Source organism: Pleurodeles waltl, chromosome 2_2 (assembly GCF_031143425.1).
Source record: "Pleurodeles waltl isolate 20211129_DDA chromosome 2_2, aPleWal1.hap1.20221129, whole genome shotgun sequence".
In the NCBI taxonomy this organism is placed as follows: domain Eukaryota; kingdom Metazoa; phylum Chordata; class Amphibia; order Caudata; family Salamandridae; genus Pleurodeles; species Pleurodeles waltl.
The window spans coordinates 1,128,424,384-1,128,432,185 of NC_090439.1; the positions used below are offsets into that span (position 1 = coordinate 1,128,424,384).

Sequence of the window (7,802 nt, forward strand, 5' to 3'; positions counted from 1 at the left end):
CTGGGCCCTTTGGGGGGTGGGGACGTTGTTTACAAACACCGGTACCTACGTAAAGCCTGGCAGGTGCGCTGTACCGACAAGTGTCTGGTGGATGAATCGATGAATACACGTCAGACGAGTAGTGCGTGGAAGGGAGGGCCAGGGTAACAAGCCATGAAAAAGAGCTGTATGGAGAATGTTACCGAATGAGTGAATGGATGGATAAATGGATGCGTGAATGAGGCAGCGATTTGATAAAACCATTTACACACAGAATAAATGTATTGATTGACTGAATACCTGGCTCGTGGAGTGAGGGGCAGGTGGGAATAATAGTTTGCGAATGAGTCACCGGGTGACCAAGAAAAATAAAGAGACCAGAGGGGCAATTCTACATAAAGAGGACACGAGCGAACAACCGAGGACACTGACCGACAAATGGATGAATGGACAAATAAAAAATACCAAGTTATGAGTGATGTACGAATCAGCAAACGAATAAATAAATGGACCGGCATCAAAAGTATGAAAAGAAAGTTAAGAACGAACGAACAAATGAAGAGCGCAACGAACACGAGAGAATAAACAAAAAATGTGGAAACGAACAGGTGCGAATCAAAGTATGAAAATGAGTACGGAAGTGAGCGAACGAGTCCACGATTTGAATCAACGGAGAAACAAGCGAAAAAAATATATTAAAAAACTGAAGGAATGAATGGCGGTATTCACTGAGGCCCAGCAGTGGGGGCACTTGTAAAACGTGTGAGTGAGGATGGGGTAATGAGTTTGCTGACTGGAAGGCCCCGTTTGTTCTTAGATTAGGGGTCTGTAAGGGCGGGGCTTCACTCTGCTCAGAGTAAGTACCCTGCCCTCCACCAATGAAAGAGCAGGACTGATGGAGAACTTGGACTCCGTCTGTTATCAGGACCCCATTGTCACTCACGGGGCAGTTATGTTTTCACTTGGTGGGGGCACTGGCTGCGCCCCCTTTGTTCGGCTCTTACCTCCACTCAGTCAGCCGAGCCATGGGCCCCACCCACCCACCCCATTCTCACCTCATCAGATCAGCGCAATCAGCTCTCCTCCCCTCTCCCACCAAATGAGTGAGATTAACATAAAACTGCTAATTTGTTTTCTCTGTCCGCCCCCTCCCCCCGGACCCCCCTGCCCTGGTGCCAGCAGTCTGCCCTTCCATTTGTGGTGCTCCCGTCAGATCAGCATGACAAAGCGCCTTGGAGGTCAACAACAACAGACACATCCCCGGCCCTCCCGAAGCCAGGAGCGCCGAGTTCAACTTCAGAGGCAGGTCTGCCAGGGGCTCAGTGACCAGGGGCCTCCTGGAGAAACCTGCTGTCCAGTTGCGAGAGACCCTCCTGGAGCCCCCTACCCCTCCATGGACAGGCCTAGCTAGGCCTCAGCATCCTAGGAATTCCTCCTGAGCCCTCCCATCCCTCCTTGGACAGGCCTAGCTAGACCTCAGCATCCTAGGAATTCCTCCTGGAGCCCCCTACCCCTCCATGGACAGGCCTAGCTAGACCTCAGCATCCTAGGAATTCCTCCAGGAGCTCCCTACCCCTCCATGGACAGGCCTAGCTAGATCTCAGCATCCTAGGAATTCCTCCTGAGCCCTCCCACCCCTCCATGGGCAGGCATAGCTAGGCCTCAACATCCCATGTGTCCAGACCGGTCCATCCCTGAAGGCCCATCCACCAGAATTCCTCCTGGAGCCCTCCTACCCTCCATGGAGAGGCCTACCTAGCCACCCGCGGGTGTCCATCAGGGTTCAGCCTTGAAGCCCGTCCACCAGGCGCACCCCAGAGCAGCCCCGGGGCCCTCTCGGATCCGAGCCCCGGCCACTTCCACAGGCCGGCCCTCCTCACCCCGAGGCGCGGTACCTCCACTGGGCTCGCCCCCCAGCAGCATGGAAAGGGACATAACCCCGGTGAAGCAGGAGGTCCTGGGCCCCGAAGAGGGGACGCCTGTGAGGAGCTGGGCGGCAGTGCGGGGAGACGTGTGCCCAAGAGAAGACGGCGACAAGGGGGGCGCCAAGAGGAAGAACTACCGGCGCCACGCCAAGCCCCCCTACTCCTACCTGGCCATGATCGCGCTGGTGATCCAGAACTCCCCGGAGAAGAGGCTGACGCTCTCACAGGTAAGAGCCCCCCACCCGGAGTCGGAGCGGGGACAGTCACACGCCAGGCGGCCTGATATGCGACTGACCTTCCCTTAGGAGCGCTAGAGACACTAATCTGCCAATATCTCCCGTAACTTCCACTGTCACGATCATTAATTGCAAACATTTTTTTCTGAGGGTGGTAGTGGGGTATGGGTGTTATTGCTACTTCTGTTTCCACCTGAAATAAAAAGCCCGTTTTCTGTGTTTTCCTTAAAAAAACATAGACCTAGGTGCAGGACGCGGCTTAAAATTCTATCGGGCCCACGCCGCCTTGTACCCCCCCGGAGGATGGTGAAAGGGGCAACATTCAGATGCGGATAACAATAGCACCTGCTGTTTCTAGCGCTTCAAATCTATATTCCTCTGGTGGAAGGCGCTATATAAATGCCATTTTACTATACAGTATGTATCACGGGTGACTGGTGCAAACTGAAGACATTGGTTCCTGAATAGTTGAATACAATAAAGTTGTTGAGTGTTTTACCGGGCAATCCTGCATTCGGTCGGTAGCAGAAGCAGCCATGTTCTCGCAGGCCTGGGTACAACCAGCCGGGTGCAATCAGTGAGGCAAAGCCACCCTAAATTGTGTGCACGGCTACTCAGGGCCTCCGCATGTCAAAGCTCAAACTTGGTCGTGCGTTATCCCCACTCCCCCAAAGCGGATGCACGGTACCCCCAACGACCAAGAAAATGACACGTGTATATATTTCTAAATTGGGATCTATATAGCGCCGGCATGTCACCGTGCAATCACTCAGAGCGCTATATGTTATTAATCTATTCGCGATCCCCGTTAAGAGAACCCCGTTCAATTATTGAAGCCCAGGCTAGGGTGTCACTCCCCATATGTAATTAATGAAGCCATCCGCACTTTTCTGAACTATTCACAACATAATGGAATGAATTTTCATTGAAATAAATGTTATTTCTTCCGCTTCGTTCTCGCAGGTTGAACGGCTCTTGGACCCTCGTGCACACAGTATGTTCACGAGCTGGAATAGTGAAGTGATTGCAAAGTGCCCGCCTCCTCTTTGCGTGTTGTGAACCCTATAAACACTGCCGGGGGGCGAGTGAGTCTAACGCTTGGTGGTTTGGAAATCACAAGTGTGAATCCCGCCAGGGCTCACTAAACCTTCCCCCCGTCAGTGGGTGTTTGGCCGGTAAACTTGGTTTCATTACAATGAAAACAGTTACACCTGTTCTCTACAGCGTTTAGCCCACCAAAGTTCGATAATAAGCGCTATACAAAAACAATAAACAATATATTAAATGTGGATGCTTGGTGTAATGTTGCTCCTGAATGTGCCTCTCATTCCACGAAAGGGTTGCAGTGTTTCAGCGGCGACAAGTGTGCCCCAAAAGTGAACTCTCATGCCCCATCTTTATTTAGGATAAAGTGGTGCGTGCTCTTCAATTATTAGTGGGCAGCGCACCCTGCTGGATCTGCGCTGTTACTGCCTCTCTCAGAACTGCCAGAGAAGCGGGGCACCTGTGGTTTCCGTGGCAACAAAAGTATCATTGGGGGTCTTGAGACCTCCTTGTGATGCAGATTTCTCTCGAGACTACGCCCCTCATCCTGGAGCACGGGGAGATTGCGAGACTTGGCCGCCATTACAGTATGTAATGGAGCCGACGCCGGTCCGAGACTCGAACCTGGTCCCATAGACCCCAATCGGCAACAACCCCACATCACACTTAGTTATTAATTAGTACATTTGAGTGTGTGAATTATAGCCCTCGGTGTCATTCTAATTGGTGCATAGATTATGCATCTGTGTGGGATCCCGATTACCACCTAACCATTTCAGAAAACGTCAAAGGTTTGTGTAAACTCTCTCTGAGTTGAAATAAGTTTACTACAACAACGAGAGACTAGTTCTGAAGGGATGTAACGTAGTCAAAGAGGCATCATGGACCAGTCTGGCGCCTCGGCCAATCTGATTGGCGAGGCTTCAACCAATCAGAATTGCTCCCTTCACACAACATGTCCGGCTTCAGAGCATCCTGGGGCAGCCTCCGTCTTCCGTGGCCCGGCTCTGCAGACAGGGAAGCGGGGCGCGATCTCAGGAAAGTCAGATGGAAATCTACGGTATAGGATTCAAGAGCGCATAAAAGCCTGAGGCTCATAACACACTCGGAATGCTGAAAATGCCATTCAGTCTAACTCCATTTTAAAAATAGTTTAAAGAAAGCCCACAATGTACAAATCTACACACACACGATAATATTTTTGTAAAGGACATTCATTAGACAATGTTTATGTCTGATGCTATTTCCGCATACGCTATTCAGATAAACAGCTAATCGAATGCTGACAATTTATAGAGAGAACTAATGGTAAAGTGTGTATTAACACACCGGTTTTTGGTTTGTGTGTTCTTCACCACAAACATATTTTCCCGTGGATAACCCCTTCTCACATGCGGAATGCCGCCCCCTACACATTGCACAGTATTCACCTGTATGTAAATTAATTAGGAACATATGGGGCATGTATGGTAATAGAAGCTCTTCTAAGGTTAGCTGCAACACATTTTCAAACTGTTTTTACCTGGCGTGGTGGGATGTATGTAATGTGCGGGATCTGAGCATCGAATGCATTCAAATACGTCATTACGAGTACTCTGGGTGTGGGGCTGTTAATTACACACACTTGAGGTGAGTAACCGGAGATTGTTCTTATCTTGTCTTGGGACATAGCGCCAAGCAGTGTAATGGAAGCAGCGGTGTGAGGGATAGGCTTGTACATTCGAATTATGTTTAGGACTGAACCATGAAGGCAGCTCCGCACCATCAGCCTAGAAGGGGTGCGGCGGAGTGCCGCGTGAGTGTGCACCAGTACAGTAAGGGCAATCGGAGAGCCCAGTGGTCTATACAGTAACATCTGTAAGGAACAGACGCTATCATATACGTAGAATGATGCCAGATGAGCGAGGATGGGAGCTGGTGACGTCAGCCTTGCGCCTTTTAAACAGAAAGGATACTGCAACCGGCTGGAAAAATACAGATTGTGGAGAAGGAAACACGTGGGAGAGCACTCAAGGCTGACAACCCGAGCAGAAACTACACAATCTTTAAAAGGCCCAGACTTCCTCTCCTCCTAGGCCGCGAGAGGGCAGAGTATAGAGCACGGGTTCCTGCCCCAAGCCCCTGCCATGGAGTGACAGGAAGTCCAGAGATGATGAGGTCATAAGCAGTGACGAGGGAAGGGGGGACAACAGGGACGAGGGATGCGGTGGAGCCTGGTGTGAGGGGGAAAGGGGGCGGAGCATCTGCAGAGAAGGGGAGTGGCAACACCCGAGGGGCGGAAAGCTAACGACAAGGGGAGCACGGTGGATCTAAGCTTTGGAGCAGCCCACTCCGGCTTTTCCACTGTGGCCCGACTTCATCAGAGGCACGAGGGAGGTGCTCTGCCTCCAGAGATAAAGAAAGGCCGACCATGGAGAAGCAGCTGGGGGTTAGGAGCACCGCAGAGCCTGGTGTGAGGGGAAGATGGGGCCGCAATAGAGGGATCAGTGTCAGAATATTGGAAACATGAATATTGTGTTAAAAATACAGAGGACAAGGATATCGATAAGGATACATTTACTATTCTTAACTCCAGGTTTATGTGCCTTAAAAATAAATATATATATATATATATACACATACATATATCGTCAAGGTACATATATTTGTAGTTATATATATATATATATATATATATATATATATATGAAAAAAGTTTTTCTGCACTTACTTAGAAAAAGAAGAAATAGGTTGCACTCGACATGGAGAGTGCGACAATTTTCTGCTTTTTCTAAGTGAAGAAAAACTTTTTTCATATTTCAAAACAGACACCACTACCGTTTTTTTTCGCACCAGCCTTGTTAGGTGGATGTGGCCGGTCTAGTGTTTTTTTTCTGCTAATATATATATATATGCATATATATTTTTGACAGGATATTCTGTCCCATGACATGTGTTTCCGATATTTTGTCCAAACTCCGTAGTAGAGATGTTGGGTTTACTGAGGAACGTCAAATGTTGTTCCTTCAACACTATATACAGAAGACTTCAAATGTTATTTTTAAGGGGCCAATAAGTGTAGAGAACATCATAGTTCTCTTTGGCCAGTCCTGCGTCCCTGACAAACACCAAAAGGCTTCTGGAATGATGATATTATTACGTCAGCTTTCGTTTTGAGACCTGTTGTGACATCATTCACCGGTTGCCCCTTGTATGTCTGATTGTATGTGAAGGAGCCCTAGGCACTGAAGGTGGAAGGTGATGTCCTCTCTTGGTCCAGATCTTAGATGGTCCCATTCCCAGAGGTCTGTGAAGACTTTTGTTAAGTGCTGGAAGAGTCTGTTGTCTGTTGTCTAGGCGCTATGAAGGGGACAACCTCTCCCTCTAGAACTCTTAAAGGGGATATATTTCCTGAGGTCTGAAAGGGTGACATGCTGTTTGTAGGCCACTGGAAGGGTCTGTCAAGGGATGTAAAGTCGGAGTCCAATTAATTTCAGAATAATTTATTAAAGGTTGAAACACCACACACAGCTTACAAAGCACATCCAGTCCATGTCTCCATCCTCCAGCCACTCCCCTTCAGCATTCCACTAACTGAGCATGGAACACAGGGAGCATGCATGGAATGACAGATGACTTGCAAAAATTAACACGCTTACTACAGATAAAACTACATGCTCACTAAAATACCCTACTCAAATTAACACAAAACAATGAATGAATAATAGATCAACATAAATGTCAAAACACAACAAGGGACCTCCATACCTTTGTTAATATTGAAGGAGTTTGTTGTCTAGGCGCTTTGAAGTTGACACCCTCTCTGTAGAACTCTTAAAGAGAGGGCCTATTCCCTGCGGTCTCTTCAGGCTCTGTAGACCGCTGGAAGACTCTCTTATCTCAGGCCTGTCTTATCCATAAGCAGTTGAAATGTCTCTGAGGGGTTCATATGTTTCTCTTTCAGATTCTCAAAGAGATCAGCAACTTGTTCCCTTCCTTCCAAGGAGGATACCAGGGATGGCAGGACTCCATCCGGCACAACCTCTCCTCCAACCGCTGTTTCAAAATGGTAAGATGTTAGACGGGGTGCCTAGAGGCTCTTATGGTGATTTATCGTCCTCAAGGTTTTATACAAATGAAAGAAAAAAAATCAACCAATCCAAAAAGACACAATGAAATATAGAACACAATAAAGCATAAACACTACAAAAAAATAGCACCTGTAATACAGGTGGGGGGGGGTTAATACTTAGCGGCAGATTTATGAAAAGTGGTTCTGCACTTAGTGCAACACCACTTTCTCTGTGCCCCTTAGCGCCCTCCAGCGCCACCATGAGTGCGCCATATTTAAAATACGGCACACCATGGCGGTAGTTAGGATGACTAGTGTAATAATTTTTTACGTTAGTCTGGTGCTTTGCAGCATCAGCGTAAAAAATAATGACGTTAATCCTGCATCCTGCAAAGCCACCCAGAGGCCCATTGTAACCAATGGGAGCCTCTCATTAACACCTGCACTTAGCAGACGTTAAAAAATGCTGATAAAAATGGCACAAAGGAATCTCATAGATTCCTTTGTGCCATTTTTACAGGGCCCCCTTGCGCTGGAACGCCCCCCCTTGCATACATTATGCCTGGC

The 7,802-nt window shown here is 48.3% G+C and overlaps 1 pseudogene; it reads left to right on the forward strand.

Annotated features, from left to right (window-relative positions):
• Positions 1-1,192: 1,192 nt before the first annotated feature.
• Positions 1,193-7,802, forward strand: part of LOC138278553 (forkhead box protein H1-like) — a 9,897-nt pseudogene continuing 3,287 nt past the window's right edge.